Source organism: Zalophus californianus, chromosome 14 (assembly GCF_009762305.2).
Source record: "Zalophus californianus isolate mZalCal1 chromosome 14, mZalCal1.pri.v2, whole genome shotgun sequence".
NCBI lineage: Eukaryota > Metazoa > Chordata > Mammalia > Carnivora > Otariidae > Zalophus > Zalophus californianus.
The window spans coordinates 36820826-36840777 of record NC_045608.1 but is presented as its reverse complement, the minus strand read 5'-3'; positions in this window follow the sequence as shown (position 1 = coordinate 36840777).

The window sequence follows — 19952 nt, the reverse complement described above, 5'->3', positions numbered from 1 at the left end:
TTCATTCCTTTTAAAGCTAAAAAATTTTCCATTTTTATATATACATCTTATTTATCCATTCATTCATCAATGACCATTTGGGTTGTTTCCACCTTTCGGTTACTGTGAATAGTGCTGATATGCATATTGATATCATGCCTTGGTTTTTGACAGTTTGACTGTGGTATGACCAGTTGTGGAGCTCTTTGTATTTTTCTACTCGGAATTCATTAAAATTCTTGAATGTGTAGCTTGATGTTTTTCATCAAATTTGGGACGTTTTCAGTCATTATTTCTTCAAATATTCTTTCTGTCCCTTTTCTCTCCTATCCTTTTGGGACTTCCATTATGCACATCTTGGTACACTTGATGGTGTCTGACAGGTCTCTGAGGCTGTTTATTTGTCTTCATTCATTTTTCTTTCTGTTTCTCAGATTGGATAATCTCAATTGACCTGTCTTCAAGTTCACTGATTCCTTCTCCTGCCAGTTCAACTCTACATTGAATGCAATAGTGAGTTTTTCATTTCAATTATTTTACATTTTAACCCTGGAATTTCTTCTCTTTTCTTTCCTTTTTTTAAAATTTTTTTAGATTTTTATTTATTTATTTATTTATTTATTTATTTATTTATTTATTTATTTATTTATTTATTTGTGTGTGTGTAAGAGAGAGACAGAGCACACACAAGCAGGGGAAGTTGCAGGCAGAGGGAGAAGCAGGCTCCCCGCTGAGCAAGGACTCGATCCCAGGACCCTGGGATCATGACCAAAGCCAAAGGCATACACTTAACCAACTGAGCCACCCAGGCATCCCTAACCCCAGAATTTCTATTTAGTTCTTTTTATAATTTTTTCTCTTTATTGTTATTCTGTATTTGGTGAGACATCAATTTCATAAATTTCCTTAATTCTTTAAACATAATTTCCTTTAGTTTTTTGAGACTATTTATAACAGCTGATTTGAAGTATTTTTCTAGTAAGTCTGTTGTCTGGATTTCCCCATGTAAAGTTTGTATTGGCTGCTTTTTTCTCCTTTATAAAGGCCATACCTTTTTATTTTTCTGTTTGTCTCATTTGTGTTGTTGAAAATAGACATTTAAAATAGTATGATGTGGCAACTCTGGAAATCAGATCCCTCTCCTTTTTCCAGGTGCTGTTGTTTCTGCTGCTGCTGCCATTTGTTTGACTAGTGACTTTCCTGGATTAATTCTATTACGTTTGTATTCCTTATTGTGTGTGGCCACTGAATTCTTTGCTTGGTTAGCTTAGTGTTTAGCTAATGATTGGATAGAGATTTTTTTTTTTTAAGACTTATTTTAGAGAGAGAGTGTGTGTGAGTGGAGGAAGGGAAAGAGGGAGAGGGAGAGAGAGAATCCCAAGCAAACTCCCTGTTGAGCGTGGAGCCCGACCCAAGGGCTCGATCTCATGACTCATGAGATCATGACCTGAGCCAAAAATCAAGAATTGGAGGTTCAACTGACTGAGCCTCCCAGGTGCCCCCTGGATAGAGATTTTCTTGAACACCTTGAACCAATATGTTTCCTCAGTATTTGCTGAGGGACTCTGAGTACATGTTGAGACATGCCTTCAAAGATCCAGTGTTTACAGCTGGGCCTTAGCCTTTACTTCCTGATTGTGTAGAGCCTCAAGGTGAGCCAGAGGTGAGAGTTTAAAACTTTCTACCTTTTATGGGCAGTCATATAGCTCTGCACATGTGCATTTTCTTTTATATGCCCCAGAATTTGCTGGAACTTTTCAAAGCCCACCACAGATCTCCCATATTCAGTTCTTTTTAAGTTGTTTTTTTTTTTTTGTCAGCTTCTTGTTAGCCCCAACTGCTAACACTGCTACAGGAAGCTGCCAGGTTAAATAATTACTGTTAATTGTTTTCGGCAACTTACCTAAAGATATTGCTGTTCATACATAGGAAATTCTGAGTCATGTGAAATAAAGTCAAGCAGTGAGAATGAAGTTTCCCAGTGACTGGCCAAATAGGTCAAATAGTAACAATTCTCTAAGGATGGGGCTTTGAGGGAACTCCATATCTGATCTGCCTTCTCCAGTGGCTGCTCAGGTGCAGATCTCATAGTTGTGACAGGAGGATAGGATGAAGGCAAGTGAAAATGCTACAGATCTTTGTATTCTTACTGAGATTTAAATTTCTTGAATAAACTCTCTTCAGGCTGTTGTAAGCCTCTAGTTAATTTCCAGAATTCTGATAAAGTTGAGTATGGCAGTTATTGCTAGTGTTCTCAATGCTCTTTGGGAGGAGTGGATTTGTAGAAGTCCTTATTCTACTGCCCTGGGAAACAATCTTGCAATGTAAGTAAACGTCAAGCATGTAGAGAAAGCAGTGAAGAGTTCTCCAGGAAAAAGAGATAGCATAAGTGAGTACGGTCCATAAAGAGTAGTTTGGTATGGTTGGAAACAGAAAGTTTCCGTGGGAAAGCTTTGGGGAGATGAGAATGAGTTCCAGGCAATGACCAAAATACAAGTGGCCTTTTATCCAGATTATTTACCTCTGGTTTTTTATTTTTTCTTTTTTTTAATTGTTATGTTAATCACCATATATTACATCATTAGTTTTTGATGTAGTGTTCCATGATTCATTGTGTGTGCATAAAACCCAGTGCTCTATGCAGAATGTGCCCTATTTAATACCCATCACCAGGCTAACCCATCCCCCTACACTCCTCCCCTCTAGAACCCTCAGTTTGTTTTTCAGAGTCCATCGCCTCTCATGGTTCGTTGCACCCTCTGACTTACTCCCCTTCATTCTTCCCCTCCTGCTATCTTCTTCTTTTTTCTTTTTTCTTAACATATGTTGCATTATTTGTTTCAGAAGTACAGATCTATGATTCAACAGTCTTGCACAATTCACAGTGCTCACCATAGTACATACCCTCCCCAATGTCTATCACCCAGCCACCCCATCCCTCCCACACCCCACCACTCCAGCAACCCTCAGTTTCTTTCCTGAGATTAAGAATTCCTCATATCAGTGAGGTCATATGATACATGGCTTTCTCTGATTGACTTATTTCGCTCAGCATAACACCCTCCAGTTCCATCCACGTCATTGCAAATGGCAAGATCTCATTCCTTTTGATGGCTGCATAATATTCCATTGTGTATATATACCACTTCTTCTTTATCCATTCATCTGTCGATGGACATCTTGGCTCTGTCCACAGTTTGGCTATTGTGGACATTGCTGCTATAAACATCAGGGTGCACATACCCCTTCAGATCCCTACATTTGTATCTTTGTGGTAAATACCCAGTAGTGCAATTGCTGGGTCATAGGGTAGCTCTATTTTCAACTGTTTGAGGAACCTCCATACTGTTTTCCAGAGTGGTTACACCAGCTTGCATTCCCACCAACAGTGTAGGTGGGTTCCCCTTTCTCCACATCCCTGCCAACATCTGTCGTTCCCTGACTTGTTAATTTTAGCCATTCTGACGGGTGTGAGGTGGTATCTCATTGAGGTTTTGATTTGGATTTCCCTGATGCCAAGCAATGTTGAGCACTTTTTCATGTGTCTGTTGGCCATTTGGATGTCTTCTTTGGAAAAATGTCTGTTCATGTCTTCTGCCCATTTCTTGATTGGATTATTTGTCTTTTGGGTGTTGAGTTTGATAAGTTCTTTAGAGATTTTGGATACTAGCCCTTTGTCTGATATGTCATTTGCAAATATCTTCTCCCATTCTGTCGGTTGTCTTTTGGTTTTGTGGACTGTTTCTTTTGCTGTGCAAAAGCTTTTTATCTTGATGAAATCCCAAGAGTTCATTTTTGCCCTTGCTTCCCTTGCCTTTGGCAATGTTTCTAGGAAGAAGTTGCTGCGGCTGAGGTCGAAGAGGTTGCTACCTGTGTTCTCCTTTAGGATTTTGATGGACTCCTGTCTCACGTTTAGGTCTTCCAACCATTTGGACTCTGTTTTTGTGTGTGGTGTAAGGAAATGGTCCAGTTTCATTCTTCTGCATGTGGCTGTCCAATGTTCCCAACACCATTTGTTGAAGAGACTGTCTTTTTTCCATTGGACATTCTTTCGTGCTTTGTCAAAGATAAGTTGACCATAGAGTTGAGGGTCCATTTCTGGGCTCTCGATTCTGTTGCATTGATCTATGTGTCTGTTTTTGTGCCAGTACCATACTGTCTTGATGATGACAGCTTTGTAATAGAGCTGGAAGTCCGGAATTGTGATGCCGCCAGCTTTGCTTTTCTTTTTCAACATTCCTCTGGCTATTCGGGGTCTCTTCTGATTTCATACAAATTTTAGGATTATTTGTTCCATTTCTTTGAAAAAAGTAGAGGGTATTTTGATGGCGATTGCATTGAATGTGTAGATTGCTGTAGGTAGCATTGACATCTTCACAATGTTGGTTCTCCCAATCCATGAGCATGGAACGTTTTTCCATTTCTTTGTGTCTTCTTCAATTTCTTTCATGAGTATTTTATAGTTTTCTGAGTACAGATCCTTTGCCTCTTTGGTTTAATTTATTCCTAGGTATCTTATGGTTTTGGGTGCAATTGTAAATGGGTTCGACTCCTTGATTTGTCTCTCTTCTGTCTTGTTGTTGGTGTATAGGAATGCCACTGATTTCTGTGCATTGATTTTATAGCCTGCTACTTGACTGAATTCCTGTATGAGTTCTAGCAGTTTTGGGGTGGAGTCTTTTGGGTTTTCCACATACACTATCATATCATCTGCAAAGAGTGAGAGTTTGACTTCGTCTTTGCCGATTTGGATGCATTTGATTTCTTTTTGTTGTCTGATTGCTGTGGCTAGGACTTCTAATACTATGTTGAATAGCAGTGCCGATTTGGATGCATTTGATTTCTTTTTGTTGTCTGATTGCTGTGGCTAGGACTTCTAATACTATGTTGAATACTATGTTCAAATAGAATGAGAGTGGACATCCCTGCTGCGTTCCTGACCTTAGGGGAAAAGCTCTCAGCTTTTCCCCATTGAGAATGATATTTGCTGTAGGTTTTTCATAGATGGCTTTTATGCTATTGAGGTATGTACCCTCTATCCCTATACTCTGAAGAGTTTTGATCAAGAAAGGATGATGTACTTTGTCAAATGCCTTTTCTGCATCTATTGAGAGGATCATATGATTCTTGTTCTTTCTTTTGTTAATGTATTGTATCACGTTGATTGATTTGCAGATGTTGAACCAACCTTGCAGCCCAGGGATAAATCCCACTTGGTTGTGGTGAATAATCCTTTTAATGTACTGTTGGATCCTATTGGCTGGTATTTTGGTGAGAATTTTTGCATACGTGTTCATCAAGGATATTGGTCTGTAATTCTCCTTTTTGATTGGGTCTTTGTCTGGTTTGGGGATCAAGGTAATAGTGACCTCATAAAACAAGTTTGGAAGTTTTCCTTCCATTTCTATTTTTTGGAACAGTTTCAGAAGAATAGGTATTCAGTCTTCTTTAAATGTTTGGTAGCATTCCCCTGGGAAGCCATCTGGCCCTGGGCTTTTGTTTGTTGGGAGATTTTTGATGGCTGCTTCAATTTCCTTAGTGGTTATAGGTCTGTTCAGGTTTTCTATTTCTTCCTGGTTCAATTTTGGTAGTTGATACATCTCTAGGAATGCATCCATTTCTTCCAGGTTATCTAATTTGCTGGCATAGAGTTGCTCATAATATGTTCTTTTTTTTTATATGTTTTTTTAAATGTTTTATTTATTTATTCACGAGAGTCAGAGAGAGAGAGAGAGAGAGAGAGAGGGGCAGAGGCAGAGGGAGAAGCAGGCTCCCCGCCTAGCAGGGAGCCCGATGCGGGACTCGATCCCAGGACCCTGGGATCACGACCTCAGCCGAAGGCAGACGCCCAACCATCTGAGCCACCCAGGTGCCCCCATAATATGTTCTTATAATTGTTTGTATTTCTTTGGTGTTGGTTGTGATCTCTCCTCTTTCATTCATGATTTTGTTGATTTAGGTCATTTCTCTTTTCTTTTTGATAAGTCTGGCCAGGGGTTTATCAATCTTAATTCTTTCAAAGAACCAGCTCCTAGTTTCGTTGATCGGTTCTACTGTTCTTTTGGTTTCTAGTTCATTGATTTCTGCTCTGATCTTTATTATTTCTCTTCTCCTGCTGGGTTTAGGCTTTATTTGCTGTTCTTTCTACAGCTCCTTTAAGTATAGGGTTAGGTTGTGTATTTGAGACCTTTCTTGTTTCTTGAGAAAGGCTTGTATTGCTATATACTTTCCTCTCAGGACTGCCTTTGCTGTATCCCAAAGATTTTGAACAGTTGTGTTTTCATTTTCATTGGTTTCCATGAATTTTTTTTAATTCTTCTTTAATTTCTTGGTTGACCCATTCATTCTTTAGTAGGATGCTCTTTAGCCTCCATGGATTTGAGTTCTTTCCAACTTTCCTCTTGTGATTGAGTTCTAGTTTCAAAGCACTGTGGTCTGAAAATATGCAGGGAATAATCCGAATCTTTTGGTAATGGTTGAGACCTGATTTGTGACCTAGGATGTGATCAATTCTGGAGAATGTTCCATGGGCACTAGAGAAGAATGTGTATTCCTTTCTTTGGGATGGAATGTTCTGAATATGTCTGTGAAGTCCATTTGGTCCAGTGTGTCATTTAAAGTCTTTATTTCCTTGTTGATCTTTTGCTTAAATGATCTGTCCATCTCAGTGAGGGGGGTGTTAGAGTCCCCCACTATTATTGTATTGTTGTCAATGTGTTTCTTCGCTTTTGTTATTAATTGCCTTATATAATTGGCTGCTCCCATGTTAGGGGCATAGACAATTGTTAGATCTTCTTGTTGGATAGACCCTTTCAGTAGGATATAGTGTCCTTCCTCGTCTCTTATTACAGTCTTTGTTTTAAAATCTAATTTGTCTGTTATAAGGATTGCCACCCCCGCTTTCTTTAGGTGTCCATTAGCATGTAAATGGTTTTCCACCCCCTCACTTTCAATCTGGGGGTGTCTTTGGGTTTAAAATGAGTCTCTTGCAGACAGCATATCGATGGGTCTTGTTTTTTAATCCAATCTGATAGCCTGTGTCTTTTGATTGGGGCATTTAGCCCATTTACATTCAGGGTAACTATTGAAAGGTATGGATTTAGTGCCATTGTATTGCCTGTAAGGTGACTGTTAGTGTATATTGTCTGTGTTCCTTTGTGGTCTATGCCGCTTTTAGGCTCTCTCTTTCCTTAGAGGACCCCTTTCAATATTTCTTGGAGGGCTGGTTTCATGTTTGCAAATTCCTTTAGTTTTTGTTTGTCCTGGAAGCTTTTTATCTCTCCTTCTATTTTCAATGACAGCCTAGCTGGATACAGTATTCTTGGCTGCATATTTTTCTCGTTTAGTGCTCTGAAGATATCTTGCCAGTCCTTTCTGGCCTGCCAGGTCTCTGTGGATAGGTCTGTTGCCAATCTAATATTTCTACCATTGTAGGTTACAGATCTCTTCTCCCGAGCTGCTTTCAGGATTTTCTCTTTGTCTCTGAGAGTTGTAAGTTTTACTATTAGATGTTGGGGCGTTGACCTGTTTTTATTGATTTTGAGAGGGGTTCTCTGTGCCTCCGGGATTTTGATGCCTGTTTCCTTCCTCACATTAGGGAAGTTCTCTGCTATTATTTGCTCCAATATACCTTCTCCCCCTCTCTCTCTTTCTTCTTCTTCTGGGATCCCAATTATATTAATGTTGTTTCATCTTATCGTAGCACTTATATCTCGAATTCTGCCCTCATGATCCTGTAGTTGTTTATCTCTCTTTTTCTCAGCTTCTTTATTTTCCATGATTTGGTCTTCTATATCACTGATTCTCTCTTCTACCTCATTTATCCTAGCAGTTAGTGCGCCCATTTTTGATTGCACCTCATCAATAGCCTTTTTGATTTCGACTCGGTTAGATTTTAGTTCTTTTATTTCTCCAGAAAGGGTTTCTCTAATAACTTCCACACTTTTTTCAAGCCCAGCTAGTATCTTTAAAGTCACGATTCTGAACTCTAGGTCCGACATCGTACTAATGTCCGTATTGAGTAGGTCCCTGGCAGACGGTACTACCTCTTGTTCTTTTTGCTGAGGTGATTTTTTTTTGTCTTGTTATTTTGTCCAGAGGAGAATAGATGAATGAGAGAACAAAATGCTAACAGGTTAACAACGTCCCAAGCAAATATACTGTATACAAATCAGAAAAGACCTGAAACCAGGGGAAAAGAAAGGGAAAGAAAGAAAAAAGAAAGAGAAAAAAAAAGAAAAACAAAAACAGAACAATACAAAAAAAGCAGAATATGATCAAATATGATCAGGATAGTGCATAGATTTTGGGCATATTTTGTTCTGTTAGAAAAAAGTGCCTCCTAAAATTTTAAAGGAAGAAAGACATATATGTACAAAATAAGGGTTGATACAATGAAGGGATGGAAGATGACTGTAAAGATGAAAATTATAAAAGATTTTATAAAAGGAATTGATACGATAAGAAGTTGTTTGAAAAAAGAAAGAAGATTTAAAAAAAAAAAGGGAGAGAATGTGATCAGGCAGGAGACTAGAACAAAGCCATACACTAGTGATTTAGGGTATATTTTGATCTTTTAGAAGAACCTGTATCTCAAAATTTTAAAGAGAGAACAACATATATATATGCCAAAAATAAGGATAACTACTATGAAGGGATAAAATATGACTCTAAAAATGAAAAATAAAAAATGTTTTTTTTTAAATGGTATTGATAAGATGTTGGTTGAAAAACAGAAAAAGAAAAATTTAAAAAAAAATTAAGTTTGATGAAATAATGAATCATGGTAAAAAAAAGCCATGAATTCTATGTGCAGTATTCCCCTAGCGCTGGAGTTCTCCCGTTCTCCTTGATCGATAAACTTGGTCTTGGCTTGCTGGCTGTTCGTGCTGATCTTCTGGGGGAGGGGCCTGTTGCCGTGGTTTCCAAATGTGTTTGCCGGAGGCTGAATTGCCCCGCCCTTGTCGGTCTGGGCTAAGCAAGCTGCCCGGGTTTGCTCTCAGGAGCTTTTGTTCCCTGCAAGCTCTCGGTACAGCTTTGGAGAACCAGGGCGAAAATGGTGGCCTCCCAATCTCCACCCGGTGGAGCTGAGAACTCGGGGCCCCGCTCTTCAGTGCGCCCCCAGAGAAAAGCAGTCACTCCCGTCTCCCTGGTCTCCGGCCACACTCCGTGCTCACCCGGCCTGTGACCGAGTGTTTGTATCTCTGGCACCCGACCCCGTGTGGAGTCTCCAAACCCAGCAGATCCCTGCGGTGCATTCCCACGCCTCTCCTCCCCGGGGAGAAAGGGGAGTCTCCCCAGTTCTGCTGCTTGTTGGGTCCCTGCTGGAGGAGCAGTGGTCCGACTGGGCCGCGGATCACAGTTTATGGCAACCCCAAGCTGAGAGCCTGCGCCTCGGCTCCGTCTCTGCAGCCGGCTTCCCCGCTCCAATATCTGGGAGCTCTGCTGCGCTCAGGCACCCCTGGTCCTTCTGTGACCCCGAGGGTTCTGAGACCACACTGTCCCGCGAGGGTTCCACCCCCGCTTAGCCACTGGAGCGACATCCCTCAGCAGAGCCGGCTTCTTTTAAAAGTTCCGATTTTGTGCTCCGCGGCTCTATCACTTGCCAGAAGCGGCCGACGGAGGCCTCCTCCCCCGCCGTCTATCCTCCCGAATATCGCCTCGGATTCACTTCTCCGCACGTCCTACCTTCCAGTAAGTGGTCGCTTCTCTGTTCAGAGAGTTGTTGCTACTCTCCTCTTCGCTCTCCTGTTGAGTTCGTAGGTGTTCAGAATGGTTTGATCCCTATTCAGCTGAATTCCTGAGACCAGACGAAATCCAGGTCTCCTACTCCTCCGCCATCTTGCTCCGCCTTACCTCTGGTTTTTAAAATTTAGGATTTTTAGATCATAATAGCAAAAGCTGCAGTTTCAGAATAATAATTCCTTTTGGTAGCTATATATCCCCAGTTGCCCGACCACTCCTCAGTCCTTGGGCTCTGTACATTATAACCTGATACTTGCCCATTTTCTCTTCCCCAGGAACAAGGGAGCACTATGTAGACCTGGGCCCCACAGCCTTAGGCTGACCCCTGAGAGGAGTTTGATCTTCACCCCTTGCCTCAAAATTCCATTTCTGCCTGAAAGCAGAGTATGCTTTCTCTGGGCAAACATAAAGATGTCGTATTAGATATATTGATGGAAGCAATAAAATCACAAACAGAAAGATAAGGAGTCATCAGACAGTGCATGAGAGCTGGAAGAAGCTGACTTTTATATTATACCTTCACCTCTCCTTTTATTTTCTTTACATTAGTCCTGAAAATCTTAATTTGATAGCATGACTACCCCGGTCTCTGCCCTTCACCCTCCAGCACCAAGCAACAGTCCAGATGAGCAGATTTATGGCAAACTGCATTTTACCTGAGAAGTGTAAGCTGTGAAGAGAACATTGTGTGGGGATCAAATCTGGCTCAAATCTGTCTGATCCACCACTGTGAGCAAGCTACTGCTAACTTTCCCATCTGGTATTATGGCTCCCTCTCCTGTCAGATAGCATGATGATCCCAGCCCTTTTCTGACCTAATGCAGACTTAAAAAAAAAAAAATGACTTGGGATCAAAAAGCTTTAAGCTCTTTGACAAAATGTTCCCACTTAAAGACAAGGCTCTCTCCTCATCCCTACAAGGATGATTTCTAACTTAACAAAGACTTAGAAATACCTTGAGTTCCAGCTCTGAACTCTGTAGCTCTTCCAGAGGGGAAGGAATGCCTATTATTATGACCATCCAGATGAAGGGAGAGCCAGCTGTGGCGGTAGTGGCCACAGCACTGCTGCCTAGCACTCCATCACTATGCCAAACAGATCAAGCTTGTATTCTAGAACTAGATTCAGCCCTTTAGAACCTCATGGGAGTGGGGCGCCTGGGTGGCTCAGTCAATTAAGTGTCTGTCTTCAGCTCAGGTCATGATCCCAGGGTCCTGGGATCGAGTCCCGCGTCAGGCTCCCTGCTCAGCGGGGAGTCTACTTCTCCCTCTCCCTCTGCCCCTTACCCCACTCATGTTCTCTCTCTCTCTCTAGTAAATAAAATCTTATTTTTTTAAAAAAAAGAACCTCATGGGAGAAATGCATTCTACTTTTATTTTTTGCATTAGAAAAAAGTCCACATTTAAAAAGAAAATTTTTACTTAAATTTTGCTTAACTGCCATCAAGGAGGAATGTTCATTAGCCCTGCTCCTGTGAGCCATCAGCACTGCTATGCAGAGTGCTATGAGCAGGACTGAATTGTACGTGGTGCACAGGTGGTGCTTGGAGGAGAGCTTCGAGGGGACTATGCTCCAAGCCAAGGCAGATCAACCAGGCTATTGCTGGATTCGCCGAGGCTGTGAACATAGCATGGAGAGGAAGGAGAAAACTCCAAAATATTTAGGAGGTTTACTTGACTGACTTCATGATTTCTAGGCTTGGGGCAAAGTAGGAGAAGAGAACTAAGGATGGCCCCTGAGTTCCGGTTTGAGTAACTGGGTGTCGGTCCCATTTACTCAGACACTGAACAAGCCTGAGGAGGAAGGTGATCTCGGTTTAGGACGTGCTGAAGCTGGTATTTCTAGAATATTCAAGTGCCTGGGTTCCACAAGTGTGTGTGTGTGTGTGTGTGTGTGTGTGTGTGTGTGTGTGTGTGTGTTTCACATATATCTCCATATATATATATATATATATATATATATATATATATATACATACATACATACATACATATACACAGAGAGAGAGAGAACAAATGAGGATGTTTGTATCATTTTGCTTCTTCCTTTCTTCTTTTTCGAATAATCATAACAGCTAAGTCTTGGCAGAGCTATTTCTATGGTCAGTCACTATTCTAAGTGCTGCACACATACTCAGGTGGGCCTCACTGCAAGATACAGAAAGTACTGTCATGTTGAGAGGTCATGGGAAAACAGCCAGGAGAGAAGAAGAAATTGAAGAGCTCAGAGGGACCACATGGGCAAGGAGGTGGGATATAAAAGTGCAGATGGAGGCGGTGCTGAGGAGAGCTTATATGCAGAGATTTTAATAAAAGAAAGTTGTCCGTGTATTTACACACGTGGGGACTTGCCTGAAGGTTGGCATTTCCCTGTCAGAAGAGGATCAACAAGGGAGGTGGGGTTGAGTGGGGGGCTTGAGGAGAGTGCTGAGGTGTGGGACAGCCTCTGAGGACAGAGAGGGAGATGCTGAGCAGGAGACCATGTGTGTGCAGTGGCTCCCCTCTAGAGCAGCCTGAGGGTGCAGGGGCACAGAGACAGCTGGTTGACCAGCCCAGATCCGCTCCTCATTCTCCTTACTAAAAGAGCCCTGCTCTGTTTAGAGAGGCAACGTGACTAGTGAAAGCACGTACATGTATCGGTCTCCCTCGTATCTGGGGAGGGGTCTGTAACTGGCCAGTGAGATTGGCTGAAATCCCTGAGTTGTCCTTTTAAGAAAGGGCTTTTAACAATTTTGTTTGTTTGTGGGCACACCCAACTTGCACCTGCCCTTTGCCCTATGTCGCTCCTTTTTCCTCCCTGGGATGCAGACACCATGCTAGAAGTACAGTAGCCATGTTGTGACCATTAGGCAACAAGCAAGAGGACAAAAGCCACATGTTAACCATGACTGAATGAGGAGGAGGAAAGAGCCTGTCAGGAGCACTGTTCATACCCATATCAGCCCTGTGGATTTCTTCTGTGGAGGAAAAAAGTGAAACCTCTAATGAAGCCACTGATGTCAGATTCTATTACACCCAACTAAGGGCAATCTCAGCTGGTCCAATAGGGAAAGCAGATGGTGGGACTTGATGAAAGAGCAGTTATATAATGAGCCATGGGGTCCAAGCTGGAGAAGGAAGGAATCAGGAAGAAGGGTCAATGGCGCCCAGGAGAGTGAATGTTTAGTTCGTGAAGACCCGGGCCCCATGGGAGGATAGGAATTTGGACCTGAGTATTGATTTCTGATGTGAGTTGTGACAGGTATGACAAGATCTAGGTTGGAAAGGAGGCACAGGTCACTGAGAAGCCGTAGAAGCCGGAACCCACTCCCAGCAGGGCTCACAGTGGGTGACCTTCTCAGGGATGCCTCAGACTTTCAGTCAATATCAAAGCCCTCTTGTATCTCCTTTCAAAACTTGGTGGGTTTGTAATAACCTCATCTTGGTCCCTGATGAGGTCATGTGGCTCTGTTCTTAGCCTTCACTTACACTTCTCTTTTTTCCCCTTCAAAGATAATTCCGGTAGCAAAGGCATTAATGGACACTTTCCAGAAACTGATAAGTCTCTGTCAGTAATGTTTCCTGTGGGACTGCAAATACAAAACTACAGGCTCCAAGATACAGTAACCTGGTAATAAATCATCATACCCTCTTTTCCAAAGAAAATGCCACATCCAGGATAGATACCCACTTTTGGTTCTTCACAAAATGATGAATGGCCCCATGCTAAGACAGCCATTACAGAAACCCAGCCAGATCTTGATGCATAACCCAGGGAGAGATTAGTGGGTTACCAGCTAGCCCCTGGTTAGTGAATGCCAGCCCTCACTGAGCTCTGCCATAGAGACCTCAGCCCTCGTGCCCTGCTTGGACTGGATTGCCCCTTCCCCAAATGCCCCCCTCCCTGTCAGCCTTTTCCTTGCTGTTCCTAGGGCAGTCCAAGGAGGCTAACTTGTAACCCAAACAATTATGTTCTGACAGCAGCTCCCTGTGTTCTTTCTGCAGGGTCTCTATGGCAGTGAATCTGAAATCTTCTCTTCAGACTCATTAGCTGGAAAGTGATAAAGCTCCAAGCCATAAGACTGGATGATTTGTTACTCCAGAAACATTTCATTTTAATTCTCTAAGAAATTGCTCAGGGTGAATCTTGGAAGGTGGTGGGGCTTGGAGTAAAAACTATAGTTGAATCTTTTCATACTCAAAACCACTTGCTGTTAAAATCATTGACTACATTTTTTTTTTTTTTTTTTTTTTTGGAATGCTTGACTGATTGCATGCACCCTGCTCTAGAAATATTGATGGATTCTCAGGCTCTGTTGGTTCCCCAAGCACACATAACACATAATCCTTGGCAAAATTACTAAAGGAATCATTTATATGGGTTGGAAGACTGCAGCTCTGCCTGGAGAACTGCATTATTTCTTATCTCAACTACACTGCTGTCACTCTCCAAGCAGGCCTGTTGCATGGCTCCCTGGAGACCTTCTGCTGCAACGTTGTGAGGCCAGCCGCCTGCAGCCATCTTCTGAGACGAGCTGTGCATCAGGGGCGAGACACACAGCAGACAACCTGTCACTCCTTCCCCTCCTGAGAATGCTTCTGCTCTGCCCAGGGGACACTGAGGCCACCTGCACTCTGATAGGACACTTGAGCAACAGAGAAATGGCTCACAGGGCAGGTTCAGGACTGGTACAGGCCTGGCTTTGGCTGAGTTAGTTAGCATCTGTCTGAGCCTGATATCTGCATCTAGAATCAATTGTTGTTACCTACCTCATTTGATTGCGTGTGAGAATGAAATCAGATCAAGAAGCTAAAGAGCCAAGCACAGTGCCTGGCCTGTCATAAGGGATCCATAAACAGTCACTGTCATTCTGGCACTTAATGGCCAAGTTCTCTGCAAAGCTAGGAACACTTGTTCCTAATGTGCCCCCAAACCTTGGCTAGCTTGAAAATCAGTGATTCTCAACCACACTATGTATCTGAAGCAGGAAAGGGAAAGAGAGAAGAGCATCTCTATTAGATTTGGAATGCAAACAGCTAAAAACGAACCTCAGGTGACTCTTCTTGAGGCTCAGGGGTTCCCAGGAAGGACCCCCCCATCCCTAGTGCGTGTATGTTGTGTGTGTGTGTGTGTGTGTGTGTGTGTGTGTGAGAGAGAGAGAGAGAGAGAGAGAAAGAGACGCGTCCCAGAGAGGGTACTGCTGGGAGATTTCTATGTTTATTAAAGGAAGCATGCATTTCAGGGTTGAGAAACACTAATTAATATATACAATGATGACATTTTATAGCCCACTGCTCTGGATTTTTATTTTTTCAACAGATATTTATTAAAAATCCAATCAACTTCCTGAATACTCTCCAGAATAGGAAGGAAACCCCTGCCATGCTTGCTGTATTCCTTCTTGTCCTGGCCCATGGGGAGTACCAGGCAGAAGGCTCTGCTCACAGAGGAGTGTTTGGAAAAGACCAACCAGATATTTACTGAGCACGTACTGTGTGCCAAGCACTGTTCTAGGGGGTGCGGCATGGTGGTGAACGGGAGACAGTGTCTATCCTTACAGAGTTTACATCTAGTGGGGGAGACAGACACTAAGTAAACAACAAATAGCATTCTTTAAGATGGTAATAGGTGACCCTTATTAAGGGCATAAAGAGAAGTCACAAAGCAATTCCTGTGTGAGTAGGAGCTGCTGTTTTTAAATAAGACAGTTGGGGAATGATCTGTCTGAAAAAGGGAATCAGAATCATGATAATATACAGGCAATGGGAAGATCCAAGGCAGAGAGAATGACATCGAACATTTAGGATGATTTTGGTTATAAGCAAACATCTCTACTCGGAAAAATAATTGCCTTCAGTAATAAGGAAATTTATCCTTTCCCATAACAGCCAGTCTAGAGAAATGCCCACCACTAGGGTTGGTTATTCAGCAGTTTAGCAATATGAGATCCTTCCTCTCTCCACTTGGCCATTTTCAACACTGATTTCATCCCTAGCCTGCCATCCTATAGGACTATAAAAACAGCTGCCAGAAGCCTTACCCACACCCACCTCCTTTCCCAGCTCTCTCTTAGAAGCTAGGACCTTCTTCCCAGATGCTCCTCTGCTGAATTACCCTCCCTTCTCATTAGTTCAGTTTGGTTTAGGCCTGTCCATCTGAGCCAATCCCTGACAAGGGGAACACAATCACCAAGAACGGTCGGAATAATCCCCTGGAGAACCAATGTTGGAGAATTGATGCTCTAGGCAAAAGAACAGTTGGCAAGTTCAAGAAACAGAAAGAAGAAACCCAAACTGCTGAGGGGGCAGGGAAGGGAGGGGAATTTAGAGGGCAGATATTTTAGGAAATTGCAGGAGAAGCTATCCCAGGGCTTAAGCAGGGGAGTGGTAGAATCTGATTTGCATTAAAAAAAAAAAAAAAGGACACTCAACACTCATTCCCCAGGATGGAACAGAAAAACAACAGCCTAGAGGGGAGGAGGAGGTAGGGGCTAGGGTCGATATGCTGCTGGCTATTTCCCTGTTAGGTACAAGAAAAAAGTGGGTTTAACACAAGTTGGAAAAGGAGAAAATCTTCCAACTTTTCCAAAGAGGGCAGAAGTACTGAGTTAAAGAATGATAGCAAACCAGTTACCCGTAGCAATAGCCTAAAGCCATAATGCAGAGTAACAACCTCTAGTTCATGCCAAAGTCATGAAGCCACAGTTGTTCTTGGTAGACAACTGGCCCAGGACATCCTCCTAGAAAAGGCTGACAGTCAAACCAAAGAATGCCAGAAAGTAATGTGAAAATGAAGCAGGTACCAAAACGCCCTCAGTTTGGACCAGGAAAAGATGCTAACACATAATAGCCATCTGAGAAGGCAGCCAATCTGCTTTGAATCGTAAGGATCTGGGTATCCATCCCATTACCCTATGTGGACCTCATCCTTCCACATCCTAAATGTGCATCCTATGGTGGTTTATACACCTGGTTAGGCATCAGAAACACCTGGAACATTGTCCGAAATCCAGCTTCCCAGGCTGGACCCCAGATCTAGAGAATCCAAATTTCACAGGTCAAGGTTCCTAGGTGATTCTGATGGTTAGTTAGGATTGGAGCCCCTGTACCCTGAGGGAACATTCCGGAGGAGCTGTGGCCAAGAAGAGGTCTGGCAGGGGCAGCTGTGAGCCTGGAGGGCGGGAGAGAACAGGTATCACCCTGCACTGTCCACCTCCACCTTCAACCTCTATCGGCCTGTTTCTGCTTTGCAAACTGGGAAACTGATAAAACAGTCTCTGGCACTCCATTCAGCTCTCAAATCTATGATCACGTGATTCTCTGTGGGGGTACAAATATTTACATTACTCTATGCACGCTGGACAGAAAAGCACCAAAGAATTTTGTACACCTGGTGGAAATAGGAGCAAATAAAGTTAGCGGGATAGTTTCAAAACCGTGCCCCAAAGGGTTAATGAGGTTAAAACTAGCTGAAAATTTAAAGTTTGTTTTTCAGAGGACTGTTTCCCCCTAATCAACTCTAACAAACCCACTAGCTTGCTCTTCAGAAGCCTGGCCTCACGGTCAACTGACGTGGTTCCAGCCCATGAACAAGCAAAGCCCTGCATTCCTTACCTGAGATAAAGAAGCCCAAGACCCCATCCAGTTTATCCTTGCTCCTAGAACAGGCCCAGAGCCCCTGAGGCTTGCTTGACGTTTACCTCTGCCTCATTATAGTGTTAAAATCTCCACCAAAGGAGGAGCACCACCTTTATTTACATAACATAGGATGCCTGGATAGGCATATTTTCCCAGTGTGCCTGCAGGACCTTACGCCAGCCTTTACCTGTGATGACAGAACTCCCCTTTCCAACCTTCCTCAGCAGGAGCCCACTCACTCCTGCTCAGGGAGTCGAGGCTTGGAAAGGTATTCCCTGTGATGTCTGCTGTAGATACAGTTCCCTCTATGCAACAACTCCTGCTGGTGTCTACCTGTAACTCACCAAGGAGCTGTTGGTCTGGTTAGTTTCAGGAACTTCTGATAAAGTACTGCCTCTCCAGTCAAAATGGGAAGTGCAAGCTGACGTGCATTAGGCCACAGAGGAAGGTTTCCCTGCATCCTTGAAGTCATAAAAATGTCCAACATGTATTGAAAGAGGACCCAGTTGTTGCCTTATACCTCCATTTTAACCTGACTCTGTACTTTCTGATTAAGTTCCTCGTTCCAGCCTATCTTCCTACTCAGGCAAAAGACCCTTTGGCAAAGCATCTTGAAGGGGACCAAAACTACCCCTCCAGCAACAAGGACTGCCCTGATGCCAGCAAGACCCCGCGTGGTTGACCCCAAACAATGACTGGCCACTGACATGTGCACCCACCCACCTGTGTGCCATGTTTTCCTTATATAAACCTGGAAGTATTTTCAGCTGTTTGGAGATGACCTTTGGGACACTAGTCCGCTGTCTTCCTGATGCTGGCCTCACTGAAATAAATTCCTTTCTTGTTCCGCCACTATTAGTCTCTCTGCCTCTGATTTACTACTGGCAAGTGGCCAAATCTGGTCCATCTGGGACCCTAGAACCCAGATGCCCTTGGACCTTGAACCCAGTTACATTTTTACTAGGCAAGCAACTCTTCCCTTTAAACCTAATGATAATCACTATGCATTGAACACCTACCAGCACTGTCCTGGGAGCCGTACTTGTTATCTAATCCCCTATAATAATCCCGGGAGGTAGGCTTATTCCCATTTCATAGAGAAGAAAATGAGCTCCTAAAGTTAGTTGGCTTACCCAAAGTTACACAGCAGAGGAGGATTCCAGCATAGTTGGTCTCAAGCCTCTAAGCCTTGGCCACTGCCAGGGCCCCCAGGCTGCCTCCTGGGTAGGTGGAGTTAGGACAAGCCCTGACCCCTGACCCCAGTTCCAGGGTGGTGGGGGTGAACAGTCTCCTGAGCTAGCTGTGTATCTGAGGTCCTGAGAACTAGCTTGGAGTCTGTTCCTTGAAGCACTCCCTGTGGGTTTGGTGGGGCTTTTTGGCCCTCCTCTGCCTTCCCCACCTGCTCTGAGCTCTGGGGGCTGCGGGTTTGGGCCAGTGGGTGGCGGTGGCAGGAGATTGGAGGGTGAGAGGAAAGTGAGATCAAGAGGGCTTGATTTCCTTGTTGTTGTTTCTTTTTTAAGATTTATTTATTTATTTGAGAGAAAGAGAGTGCGTGAGTGGGGGGAAGGGCAGAGGGAGAGAACCTCCAGCAGACTCCCAGCTGAACTTGCAGCCCACATGGGGCTCAAGCCCATGACATGTGAGATCAGGACCCCAGCCGAAACAATGGTTGGATGCTCAACCAACTGGGCCACGCAGGCACCCCTCCTTGGTTCTTTTAACAAAGGCCGAGTTCTTATCAGCCAGCCCCCTCATGCAGCCACCTGTCTCTCTGCAGTCTGGGGCCCACTCCCTCCTGTGCGCTTCAGGCCTGAGACTGGCACTCTGCTCCACCGTTGCTAGCCCCGGGTGCCCCAGCACCTCCTCCTGATTTCCCTGAATTGGGCTCCACTAGTGTAAATCATGTGGTCAGGAAAGTCCCCTGGGTCCCCCTATAGAGGGCACTGCCTCTAGAGGAGGCTATCACTCCCAGGAGACCATTTCCCTGTCCCAGCAACCCGGTGCAGTGCAGTGCATGCTGGGAAGGGCCGCGTGAGTGTGTACCGGTGTGAGTGTATGAGTGTGGGCATGGATGTGCGATTGCGAGTGCGTGAGCAGGTGTGTGGGTGTGCGAGTGTGTGTGCCTGTGTGTACACATGTATGTGAACGTGTGTGAGCCAGCATGTGAGTGTACATAAGTGTGCATGTGTGGCAGAGGGTCGGTAGGATTTCCAGGCAGTCCTGTAAAGCCCCAGTCACACCTCCGTAGCCTGCCCAAGCCATTGAGGGCCACACCCTCCTGGCCTACTCCCACCAACAGCAAACCCTCTCCCCTGCCTCCCAGGGCTCCCCAGCAGTGGTGCCTCGCCGCCTGCACCTGCCCTTTTAACAACCATGACCTACCCTGGCTGATTACACTGTTCTAGATAACGTGCCTGGGTCCTTTCTCTACATGTCATTCTACCTCACTGGTAAAGTAATATGGTGGCTACCATCTCTACCAGCCCAGCACACCTTCTTCCCGCAGGCCCCTGACCCTGATTGGGGCACCCTGGCAGAGTTTGGGATCATCAAATTATGCCCCAGCTTGGTTCTGGGGTAGGCTTGGGGGTCAAACCAGCCTGATGAGAACCT